Source organism: Spermophilus citellus, assembly GCF_964194105.1.
Source record: "Spermophilus citellus genome assembly, chromosome: 10".
NCBI classification, from domain to species: domain Eukaryota; kingdom Metazoa; phylum Chordata; class Mammalia; order Rodentia; family Sciuridae; genus Spermophilus; species Spermophilus citellus.
The window spans coordinates 35,060,404-35,073,093 of NC_138197.1; the positions used below are offsets into that span (position 1 = coordinate 35,060,404).

The 12,690-nt window shown below is 35.5% G+C and overlaps 1 pseudogene across 1 annotated transcript; it reads right to left on the reverse strand.

Annotated features, from left to right (window-relative positions):
• Nucleotides 1-1,127: 1,127 nt before the first annotated feature.
• LOC308658169 (poly(rC)-binding protein 2-like) lies at nucleotides 1,128-3,638 on the reverse strand (annotated as a pseudogene). Its single transcript has 2 exons — nucleotides 3,631-3,638; nucleotides 1,128-2,102 (listed from the first exon to the last, which is right to left on the reverse strand). The product of its transcript is annotated as a poly(rC)-binding protein 2-like (transcript).
• Between the last annotated feature and the right edge of the window lie 9,052 nt (nucleotides 3,639-12,690).

The following is a 12,690-nucleotide window of genomic DNA, read 5'->3' on the forward strand; positions in this document are numbered from 1 at the left end:
CAATCTCAATGCATTACTACAGACTCTACTGCAGGATTCTATTTATGTAACATTCTGGAAAAGCAAACAGAAAACAGACCAGCAGTTGGCAAGGGCTGGGAGCAGAGGAGGGGGATGTCTCTAAAGGGGCCTGAGGGGATTGGGAGTGGGTTATGGATCTTTATTTTGATTGTGACAGTGACTTCATGATTATATGTGTTTGTCAAAACTCAAAATCCATACACCAAAAAAGTTAGTTTTATTGAATATAAGTTATGCTTTTAGAAAAGTTTCTCATGAGTTCCATTTCTCTATTACATTATACTCATTCTGTATACATCTCCAAAAAAACCAGGGAGCCTCAGCTTAAAGCATACACAAGGATGAAGATATTTAGGATTAGCTGATTTTAAGCACAGTGTTTTGTCATTTGGATTTTAGCTTGACATAAAAGTCTCAACATTCATTATTTTTAGTTGTTCAGCAAAAGTATCTTAACAACTCAATGCACCCTAATTTTTATATTTTTTCATTGTCATTGGGCTATTATATAAATTTCTCCTTGAATTTCAGTAAAGCTCCAACTTGCCCCTGACTAGTCTTCAAAAGGGCCCTCCTTTCTCTTCTCCTTTTCCTTGCAATGTATCTCTTCTTGCTTTTTTTAACTTATCTTTTTGACATTGAAAAAATCTCAAGCATATGCAAAAAGAAAACAATATAATAAGTTCCTGCATAACTATTACCTTTTCAACAATTTTCCAAATTTTCAACATATAAGCAATTTATTTCATATGCATTTCTTATTTGCCCCATCATCCCCCCCACACACATAGTCCTCAAATTAATTTAAAGCAACTTATTCAAATTTTATAGGAATGGAGTTGATTATGACTTCTGGGTTTTGCATTGTATTTACATATTCTCTTCAACTCCAAGAAAATAATATTTGCTCTTAATTTTTTTCTAGTGGTCCCTGTATGATCCATTTTCTTTGGTTGCAGTCTAAAGAGTTTAAAGTCTATTATTTTTTAAATACAAACCTTCCATGATATTACACATATGTTCAAAGTCTTGCAGCGTTTGTCTTCCTGGGCCTGACATTTCACATGACTGAAGTTTAGCTCCCTTTGTGATTTGGGAGCTAAACTTCAGTCATTCCCCATGCCACTCATCTCCAAGGAAAGCCTGACATGGTTTAGATACTGAGCCAAGCTAATGCTGGCAGCAGATCCAAGGATGGTAAGCTGCCTATCAGTAGATCCTTCCATGGGGTTTGCAATTTTGATCTGCGCCTCAGACATCTGATGGATCTCACCTTGATGCTCCATTATGCAGCTGACCAAGTGGTTTGGAATGGTGAGTTCCTCAGAAGTAGTCTGAGCAGATGCATACAAACCTGCCCATAGCCTTTCACCTCTATTGAGAGCTGGATTCAATGCCACTGAATCCGGTTGTCATGCGTCATAGGAAAATGAGACTGTTGCACTGCCAACTGGTACAGATTGAACAAATCTGGCTGTGGAATGGCATACCATCCTTGAATAATAAAGGCCTGATCACCAGCAAAGATGATGGGAGAACTTGAGGGCTTGGGCCAGTAGGAGATGGTCACACTCTTTGGGGTGGGGACAGAGACAGAGTCTCCAATGTAACCTTGCAGATCTATTTTGACATAGTCAATAATGGATTGAGGAATGCCAGTAATGGTGGTGGCCAGCAGAGATGAATTGGGGAGCATATCCTCTGCCACCTGGCTTGAGCCCCTGTACTCTCTCATAATTTCCTTAATCTTACAATCACCTTTTCCCATGAGAGAGCCACACTGACTTGCAGGGCCTCAGAGTGACAGGGGTTCAACTTGAAGTTGTGCTATTGGTCATAGAGCTGCTGAGGTCCTCTTCTGGTTTGTCCACCATCATAGCAAAGGCTGTGAAGATGGTATTAGTGGGTCCAGCCAAAGTGATAATTCTCCCAGGACAATTCCCTTCTGAGATGTTGATATGTGCACCACTTTCCTCGTGCATCTTCCTGATTCTGCTTTCTTTCCCATGAGACTGCCAGCTTCCTTTCCAGGCATAAGTAGCCCAATGGTGAGAGTGACATTGAATCCACCTTCAGTCACACTGGTGAGCAGCGTTATGGGGAGCTGGACTTTGAGTGGTCCAGTCTTTGGTCACTGGTGGGGATGAAAGCCAAACACTGCAGATGAGAGACCACTGCAGGGGGGTGGGGGGGAAGAGGGGAGCTGGCCACAAAGGAAGGCTGGAGGCCAGGAGAGGAACAATTAGAGTGAGCAGGAAGGCACAGGGGACCCACCAACAGGGGAGGGCAGAAAAGAAAGGGTGGGGTGGAGGAGAAAGGGGGGAAAGAGGCCCCGGGGTGGGGGAAGGCTGGAGGGCGATTGGGCAGGAGGGAGAGGGCACAGGCTGAGGCTGTTCAGGCTGCTGCCTCTGCTGGTCTCTCATTTTCCTAAGACAGAAAAAATTAACTATAAAATTTAAAAGATAATTTGTTATAAGTGGTAACTGATAAGTTATTAAAGACAAAATTTGAAAATATAGTATTGTTTGAATTACTTTGAATAAGATTTAAAGATAAATAATCTTAGCTTGTTGAAATTATCTGAAAGCATCTTGTTTTAGTCTCATGGATATATATATATATATATATATATATATATATATATATATATATATATTTGAAATTGGTTCCTCTATTATGAGTGGCTTTGAAATGAAATGGATACCATTGAAGAGTAGAGTGACTATAGATAATAACAATCATTAACTTTCAGAAAACTAGCTAAAAGTATTTTGAAAATTATCACCACAAAAGTTGATGAGATAAACATGTTTAAACTGATTTAAACATTTCATATTGTATCCATGTATCAAAACATCACATAGTACTGATTAACATGTACAGTTTTAATGTTTTAGTTCTTAGTTTAAAATAAATTATTTACAAGTTTTTAAGAATTTAAAAAGAATTTAGTACTTCTGTGGGCAAACAAATTTGTCATATTAAAACTTCACATACTAATATAAATAAAATAAAATTCATTAAAACTGCAGAGGTATGCATTTATTATAAGACATAAAACTTCACTCCAACTTAGGAACAGTTACTATAGGGCATGTCACAACATGTAGGGGTGAAAGGGTAAAGTTTCTAAGCTGGAAAGCTTGGATTAAAATGTAAAAGATTAGGTATTATTAAATTCCTGTGTTACACCCAGATTCCTGAGATAGTTAAGACAACGCCCTACTGGCCATTCAGCCTAGGTCCCTGTGCAGTTTGTCACAGGGCCCGAACCAATCAGTTTGAATGTGTACCCAGTTTAGAAGTGACCAATCACCCCTGCCCAGCCTGTTCCCGCCAATGAATGGACAAATCATGTATCAGAGTTGTTGTTCAATTTTCCCGCGCCTCATGATGATTTGTTCTGATGTATGCAAAGCCCCCCACCCTCTCCAGAAAGTGTACTTAAGCTCTGCTTGACCTCTGCTCTGGGCTCTGGGCTGCTCTCCCTTCTTGAGTGAGCACGGAGCCCCAGCGCGCTGGAACGGATCCCTAATAAATCCCCCTTGCCATTGCATGGAGCTAGTCTCGTGTGGTCTCTCCTTCTCCGACGCTTCGCCGGACCCTTACAGGGGCATGCTGCATCAGAAAAGAGGAAGTCTTACTTCCTGCTGCTATCTGCTTCTCAGTCCTGGAGCTACATGTAGCTATGATGGCGCCTGGCAATCAGCCAGGAGGCGGTGCTGTGGGTGGTGACAAAGAATCAGACCACCTCTAGGATAGGCTCAGAACTCTCCCTGCCCTGCTGACCTTTATCCTGATTGGCTCCTGTACATTATGTTAGCTCTGTATGTTTTCTCATTAAATGAGATCCTGCTTTGACTGGTCTCCCTGAGCATCTGATTGTCCTCCTTCGAGGGAGGGGCTGGGTGCAGGCAGCCAGTCAACCTTTGCCTTTCTTGGCTCCTCCTGGTTGGGGTGTGCTTTCGCCATCTCTCCTGCAGGTCAGGAGGAAATGGGGGGGGTGCTAAAAACCCCAACAGTTACAGTTTTAGAATGTTAAAGTCTGGAATATAATAGTAATTCTTCATAACAGTTATCAATAAGCACATAGTTTTATATTCCTTTCTCCCTGTATTTTTGTTCTGATCATATTTTATGACTATGGAATCTAAATTTAAAATGGATTATTTACTTGGTTGTTTTTTTTTTTTTTTGAAAACTTTATTTCTGTTACAGTTCCTTTTTATTATGTTTTATAAAAGTGTCAGCCTGTGACGGATTGGGGAGAAGACAGGTATTTTATTATAGACAGAAGTTTCATTGCTGTTTATTAAATGTTTATAATAATATTATTATCTCAGTTAATTCTTGCAACAATGACACAAAGTCTCATTTTATGAAAGAAATTGAAGCTTATGCTTAATAGTTTTCTTATGTTACATAGATACTAACGGCATAACTATGTATGATTCAACATTCTGTCTATCTGACTCTAAAGCATGTAAAGATTTACTACTATGCCATAGAATTCACAGTCTACACCACAATTGGACTCTTCCATTTTCCTTTAGTTTCATGCTAGTCTATTAGTTTTGAAATTAATTCTGGAAGAGTAGAGCTTTCTTTGAAGCTGCAGAAATTTTGCAGAGCAAAATGTTGTCTTTATAAAAAAATGGATCATTCATAAAATCAATTATAGTTAGTAAAAGTTTAATAGCTACAAAATTTGTGTTACTAAACTGAAATATATCAAACACTCACAAAACAAAATGCACTATTTATTACTGTGTATCATGTGCTGTCACATCGCTTGGAAATGCAATTCAGTTATTTCATCCATATATATTATTATGTGCCTGCTGGGCACTAGGCTTTAAAGAGCTGTGAATAAGAGAGAAAATGTGCTGCTCTCTTAGAACTCTCATTCCAGCAGCTATAAAATGGGAAATACTAAAAATGCAACAAACTGAAGGTCATTTTAGAGAGCATTAGGCATGACAAACATGGCTGGGATAGAACATCTTGGAAGCAACATTAAACTGAAGGGTCCAGGAAAGATTCCTTGAGAATGTAAAGCATGGAGGTCTGAGCATTCCATCCCTAGAGATCAGCTGGAGCAAAGGGCCAAAGGCAGGAAGGAACTGTCTTATGCAAGAAACAGACATTTTTGTGGATATTATACAATCACTACAGCAGCAGATGCAGAGGTGGGGAAGGATGAACAATAAGAACTGATGCTGAGGTTATAATAAAGATTGACAGCTCCTTTTGGACTTTGGGAAACAGAATTTTATTTTTCTATGAAAACTTATGGTCAGAGAATTCTTATGATACCACTAACAGGTGCAACCCAAGCCAGTTGCATAGGGCTCTTTCTAAAACTCCTTGAACTAGAATGTCTTAGTCCATTCAAGTCAGAAGTACGTATGAAGTTGGCCTTAAAAAAAAGAAAAAGAAAAAGAAAGTATGATTTCATGGGCTAGAATGCAAAAGTTAGTAAATAGTATTTTTGCCTAATAAATTATGAAACTATAGAAATACAAATATAATATTAGGAAGTAATAAAAATAGATAAGAATTGACACAGTTACAGAGGGGGTAACTTTAGCAACATAACTTTTCTAATTTTGAAAAGAAGTGTATGGAAACAACACACAATGCACACATATAAAACAGAGATAATATACCAAAGAGTAACTAAAATACACACATTCAAACACATACTTTCACCCAGACACACTTACACATACAAAAAAAAATATGGTGATGAAATTATGGAGAAGTCGAAATATTGAAAATAGTAAATGGAATAAAATCATATATTAATTTATATTGATGCTTGTATAAAAGAGAAATTATTGATTATAAAATTCATTCAGCAAAATCACCAAAAATATTGAAAATAAAATTATGGCCAAGTACATACTTGAGACTTAAAGGAAAATAAACTACAGATAAATAAGCAATTTAAAATAATATAACTCCCCTATATGACATGTATTAACACATTTGTCAATATTTCTAATGTGTCAGGGTGAAAAATGAACAAATAAAATTTATAGATCTGAATAAAGATATTTCCCCTTTACTTTTTCTCAGAAATAATATCTAATGAGATTTTTACATATTATTTGTGTGCTTGTTTTGTATACATTTGCCATAAACATTTATTGATAAACAATATAGAGGATTGTTTTATGTAATTTTCTATCTTGTATGATGTTGAAACCCAGAGCCTCTTGTTGGCTTGTTCTGGGACTTCTAGGGAGGACTTTGTGGTAAGTATTTCCTGTTGTACATAAAGGCAAGTGACCTCTTTATGTTCACAGTTGGAGACTTATGAATTTTGAACAGCAAAAATATTTAGGCAATGTTTTTTTTCCTGCCAACCCAATTTTGAAATGTTCTGAATATTTGCATAATTTATTACAGAACAAGCTATAGAAGAATCATTTATTTGAAAGGATTTCTAAGAGTTTGAAGGCTATTCAGTGGTGTTTGGAAACCATTTTTTTTTTTTTTGATGGGAGGGTACTGGGAGTTGAACTCAGGGGCACTCAACCACCGAGTCACATCCCCAGCCCTATTTTGTATTTTATTTAGAGACAAGGTCTCACTGAGTTGCTTAGTATCTCACTTTTGCTGAGGCTAGCTTTGAACTCATGATCCTCCTGCCTCAGCCTCTAGAGCTGCTGGGATTACAGGCATGAGCCACTGCAGCTGGCCAGAAACCATGAACTTTTGCTGTAGGATCTGCTTATATTAATAGCTGTAAATTCAGTTATAATACCCAATCACATATGTACACAGAAATCAGCTTTTTCAGACAAATACAATTATTAGACTGGCTTAAATGTGTAAAATTCATTTGAATATTTTATTAACCAAATTGTGTCACATTCCCTCCAAGCTTCATATGTTGGTACTTCAGAATGTGACTGTAAATTGAAATGAAAACTTCAAAGAACCTGTCCCTTAACAGAGTCATTAACTTAAAATGAGGCTAAGATAAAATGAAGCTGATAGGGGGAGCTATGACATAATATGACTGGCATCCTGACACACCAAAAAAGAGGAATCAGGACACAGAGACTTAAAGGGAAGACCATGTGGAGACACACAGAGAAAACGACCAATTAAAACCCAGGAAAAACGTGTCTGAAGAAACCAACTTTGCCAACACTCCAATTTGAGACTTCTAGCCTCCAAAACTCTTGAGAATTTCTGTTGTTTGAGCCAGTCCATCTGTGTTTCTTTTATGTAAGCTCTAGCAAACAGATACTAAGAAGGGGTTTTATATCCATTCCCCACATATAAGAATATGTGCTTACCTTATGCTTCTTATTTTCACTTCTTCCTTTCTCCTTCACATATTCCCTCACATATTTCTTCGTCTTTCAACTTGATTTGTGCAATTATTTTTGGGCACTATAAAGACAGACATGAGTCAAGGGAAATTTTGATGTAACAGCAAAAATGAATATAAATTAAAGTTATATTGCAAACATATGATGTTGTATGTGCAGAATATGTAGGAATACAGAGAGAGAAGGAATTATTTGCTTATAATCCCATATTTGAATGAGCTAGTTATGGTGTATACAGACTCATGGGTCAATGTCAAATGAGGTCGACCATGAGCAAGGTGAAATTTCCACATACACCTTAAAGTCTCACTCTTCCATCTCCATTGTTCTATTGCACTCCTTCAATGAGTCATTTTTCAATTATGTGAATAGAAAAAGAGCTGCTGGGATTACACTGTTCTTACATCTTCAGTGTTTTCAGAGAATGTGCCTGTCTTCCCTCATTTGTCATTGCAACACACTAGATTTCCCTCAGTTACAAAAAAAAAAAATCATTTGTAAATCTTTTATTGTGGCAAAAATCCACAAAATAAAATTTACCATTTTAACCAGTATATTGACACTGCTATGAAACAGATCTCCAGAACTCTTTCATATTGCAAAACTGAAACTATGTACCTTTTAAAACACACCTCTTCACTCCACTGCAGCGAAACTCCCAGAAACCAGTATGCTACTTTTTGTCTTTGAATTAAATTTCTCTAGGTATTTCATAGAAGTAGGTTCATACAGTGTTTGACTTTTTTTTTAAGTTAGCATAATGTCCTCAAGGTTCATCCATATTGGAGTAAATGTCAAAATTTCCTTTCTTTTTAAGGCCAAATAATATTCCATTGTATGTTGATGTTAAATTTTTTCCATTCATCTACCAATGAATGGAAGCTTGTAAGTCCAAGATCAGGGCACCAGTATTTGGTGTCTTGTGAGAGCCTTCTTGCTGCATCCTCACATTATGGAAGAGGTGAAAGGCATGAGGGATAAATGATGTGACCTCACATGGCAGAAAACAGAAGGGCAAAAAGAGCCTAAACTACTTTCAGCCTTTATGTAAGGTATTGCCACTCATGAAGGCAAGGTCCTTATGATTTAGTTTTCATGACTCAATACTACCATAACGGGATTACATTTCAATATGAATTTGGGATAGGATATATTCAAACCATAACAGAGAGAACCTGCTTTCAATTATTATTAGTATCTACCTAGGGGTGGTAATCCTGGCTCCTGTGGTAATTCTATTTTTAGTTGTTTTCTTTAACATTCATTGGCTGATTTTTATAGATGAATTATAATTTTACATAATAGTGTATAGAAACACACTTTATTACTTCATGTTGATTTTGTGTTCTGTTATTATGGTTTGGATGTAAGGTGTATCCCAAAAGCTCATGTGTGAGATGAAGCAAGATGGTTTAGAGGTGAAATGACTGGGTTATGAGACCCTTTACCCAATCAGTGAATTAATCCCCTGGTGGGATTAACTGAATGGTATATGAAAGCAGATTGGGTGTGGCTGGAAGAGGTAGGTCTTTGGGGAGAGAATGCCTTTAGGATATATATTTTCTATCTGGCAAGTGGAGTCAGTCTCTCTCTCTCTCTCTCTCTCTCTCTCTCTCTCTCTCTCTCTCTCTCTCTCTCTCTCTTTCTCTCTTTCCTCTCTCTGCTTTCTGATGTGATGTCTTAAGCCACTTCTCTTCACCATACTCTACTGCCATGATGTTCTGCCTCACCTTGAGCCCCTAGAAATGAAATTGGCTGTCTATGGATGGAGATCTCTGAAACAATGAACTCCTAAGTAAACTTTTTCTACTGCAAAATTGTTCTTGTCACAGTGATATTGTTGAATTTCTTCCTTAGTTCTTTTTTTTTTTACATAGAAGTTTTTGTGTATGTGTATGTGAGTGAAATCTTTAGAGTTTTCTAGGTGTAAGATCATCTCTGGTGACAGAGACCATTTTTTTTTTTTTTTGCAATCTTATGCCTTTTTATCACCTTGCCTAATTTCTCTGGATGGAACTTTTAGCACCAGGTTGAATAGATGGAGTGATAGTAGGCATTCTTGCTTTGTTTCTACTTTTAAAGGGAAAACTGTCACTTTTACCATTAATGTTAATTGTTAGCCTTTCATAAATGGTCTTTATTATTTTTATATGTGGTTATTTTCCTAGTTTGTTAAGTGTTTTCATGAAAATAAGTTTAAAATAAGTTCTCATGAAAATAAGTTTAAATTCATTACATCTTGTCCAATGGTGTTTCTTCATCAAATAAATATGTCATTTTTATTCTTCATTCCGTTAATGTCATGTATTACATTGAATTTCATGTGACAAAACATCTTTGCTTTCCAGGAATAAATCCCATTTTGCTCATGTTGCATAAGCCTTTATTAAGCTGCTGAATTTGGTTTGCTAAACTTTTGTTGAGTACTTATCCATCAGCATGGTTATGGTTTGGCTATGGTTTCAGTACTCCTCAAATGTTGATATGTTGAAATTTAATACTCATTGCAAGAGGATTGGAGCTTAATCCAACTATGATTTAGAAGTGGGCCATTCAGGGGATGAGTAAAATTAGACAAGTTCATCAGGGTGGATGTTCCATGATTGTTAGTAGTGGCTTTATAAGAAGATGGAGGAGAACAGAAGAGACATACACAGGCACAGTGTCTGCCTTTTGTCACATAATGCCCTGTTCCACTTGGATACTTTGTACCCAATGCAACCCTCCAATCTCCAGAAGTATAAGTCTCTTTGCTTTAATGCTTATACAGTCTCAGGTATTTTGTTGTAGTAATAACAATGTAGTAACATATCCATTTATCATGGAAATTGATCTGTAACTTTCTTTCCTTGTGGTGTCTTTGCTTGAATTTGTATCATATAATGCTGACCTCTTAGTACTACTTGAGAACATTCCTTCCTCTTCATTTTTTTTTTTTTGGAAAATTTCAGGATGATTGGTGTTAATTTTTTCTTAAAAGTTTGGTAGAATTCTTCAGTGAAGCCATTTGGTCTAGTACTTTTCCCTTTGTGGGAGTTTTTCTTTATTGATTCAGTCTTCGCACTAGTAATTCGTCTATTCATATAGTCTGTTTCTCCATGTTCCATTCTTGGTAGTTTGTTTGTTTCTAAGAATTTTTTCTTCTCATCTAACTTATCCAGTTTTTGTCACACAATTGTTCATATAATCCTTTATATTTCTGTGACATTTGTTCTAATATCCTTTTTTGTTTGTTTGTTTCTGATTGCAGTTGTTTGAATCTTCTCTTTTTTTCTCTTAGTTAATCAGACTGTAGCTAAATGTTTAAAGCTTTTGTAGATTTTTTCAAAAACAGTCTCAATGTTGTTGATTTTTTTTCTACTATTTTTTTTCTATTTTGTTTATCTCCTTATTAATCTTTGTTATTTCCCCTGCTCCCTTCTCCTAAAATTGGGTTTAGTTTGTTCTTATTTTCTAGTTTCTTGAGGTGTAAACCAGTAAGTAGGTGTTCAAGATATTTCTTCTTTCTTTTAATCTGTCCCTTTATAGCTATGAACTTCCATTTTAATACGTTTTTACTGCAAATGAATTTTGGTATATTGGGTTTTGATTACATTTGTCTCAAGTTATTTCCGAATTGACACTGTGACTTATTCTTTGATCCTTTGAATTCTTAAGGATGAATTATATTTTAAAATACTTTTATTAGTTATTAATGGACCTTTTTAATTTACTTATTCATATGTGGTGCTGAGAATTAAACCCTGTGCCTCACCACTGAACTACAACCCCAGTTCCAAGAGTGAATTATTTCAATTCTAAAAATTTGTGGAATTTCCACTTTTTCTTAAGCTATGGATTATCAATTTACTTCACTATGACTGGAAAAGGCACTTTTGTATCATTTCAATTTTTTAATATTTATTTTTTAGTTGTAATACTTATTTTTTTTAGTTGTAGTTGGACATAATACCTTTATTTTATGTTTTATTTATTCTTTTTTTTTGATTGTTCAAAGATTACAAAGCTCTTGACATATCAAATGGGAGTTCATAACCCACTTGAATCTAAAATATGAAATATGGTATGTTTTATTTATTCTTATGTGGTGCTGAGGATTGAACCCAGGGCCTCGCACATGCTAGGCAAGTGCTCTACTGCTGAGCAACAACCCCAGCCCTCATTTCAATGTTTTTAAATTTGTTAATGTTCTTTCATGGCTTTATATATGCTGTATCCTGCAGAATGTTCCAAGTGCACTAAGAAAGAATGTATATTCTGGTGGTGGTGGTTGTCTGATAGGTCCAGTTGGATCCTAGCATTCTTCTAGTCCTTTATTTCCTTATTGATCTTCTGTCTGGTTCTTTTGTCAAGTATTGATTATGGGGTATTGGGATTTCCTTCTAGTATTGTATCTATTTTGCTTTTTAATTCTTTTAAAATCAGCTTCATATATTCAGGAATCATAGTTTTGGTACCTAAGTATTCATAATTGACATTATTCTTAAGAAACTAGCCTTATTTTCCTTATCAAATGTCCTTCTTTGTCTTTTGTAATGGTTTTTATTTAGGTCATTTGCCTGATATTAGTACACCAATCTTGCTCTCATTTTGTTACAATTTACATAGAATATTTTTTAATATTCAATGTGTTCTTAGATCTAAAGTAAATCTTTTAGCATATTATTGGATCTTGCTTTTTTATCCATTCAGCAAGCTTATGTCCTATGATTGGGAAGTTTTATTAATTTATATTTAAAGTAATTACTCATGGAAAAGGACATGTTCTGCCATTTTGTTCTTTTTGTGTAGGGTTGTGGCTTTTTTCCTCACTCATTTACTCTTTTACTGATATGCTTTATTGATTTTTTGTAGTTATAGTCTTGAATTCTCTTCTTATTTCCTGTTGTTTATTCTACAGATAATTTGTGGTTATGGTTGCGATTATTTAAATCATCCTAAAGATATAATATTTCTGTTTTAAATTGATAGTAATTTAATCACATACAAACACAGTACAACTTTGCAGATCCACCACTCCAACATTTTATGTTATTGAAATTGCAAATTCTTTTATGTTGTACAGCATAAAATTATACTTCTTGTATAGTTTTCTCATTTGAAACTTCTATACCAAAATGATAATTGCATGGGTTATGATATTTGCTCGTATTTGTAGTTTAATGGTTTTGTTTTGCTGCTTATTATTGTTTTGATTCCAAAGAATACTTTATCATTACTTTTGAAGCAGGTCTAGTAATAATGAACTCTCTCTCTGATTCTGTGTATTTGAAAAAGTCTTAATTTCTCCTTTATTTTGAGGGTAATTTGCTGAACACAG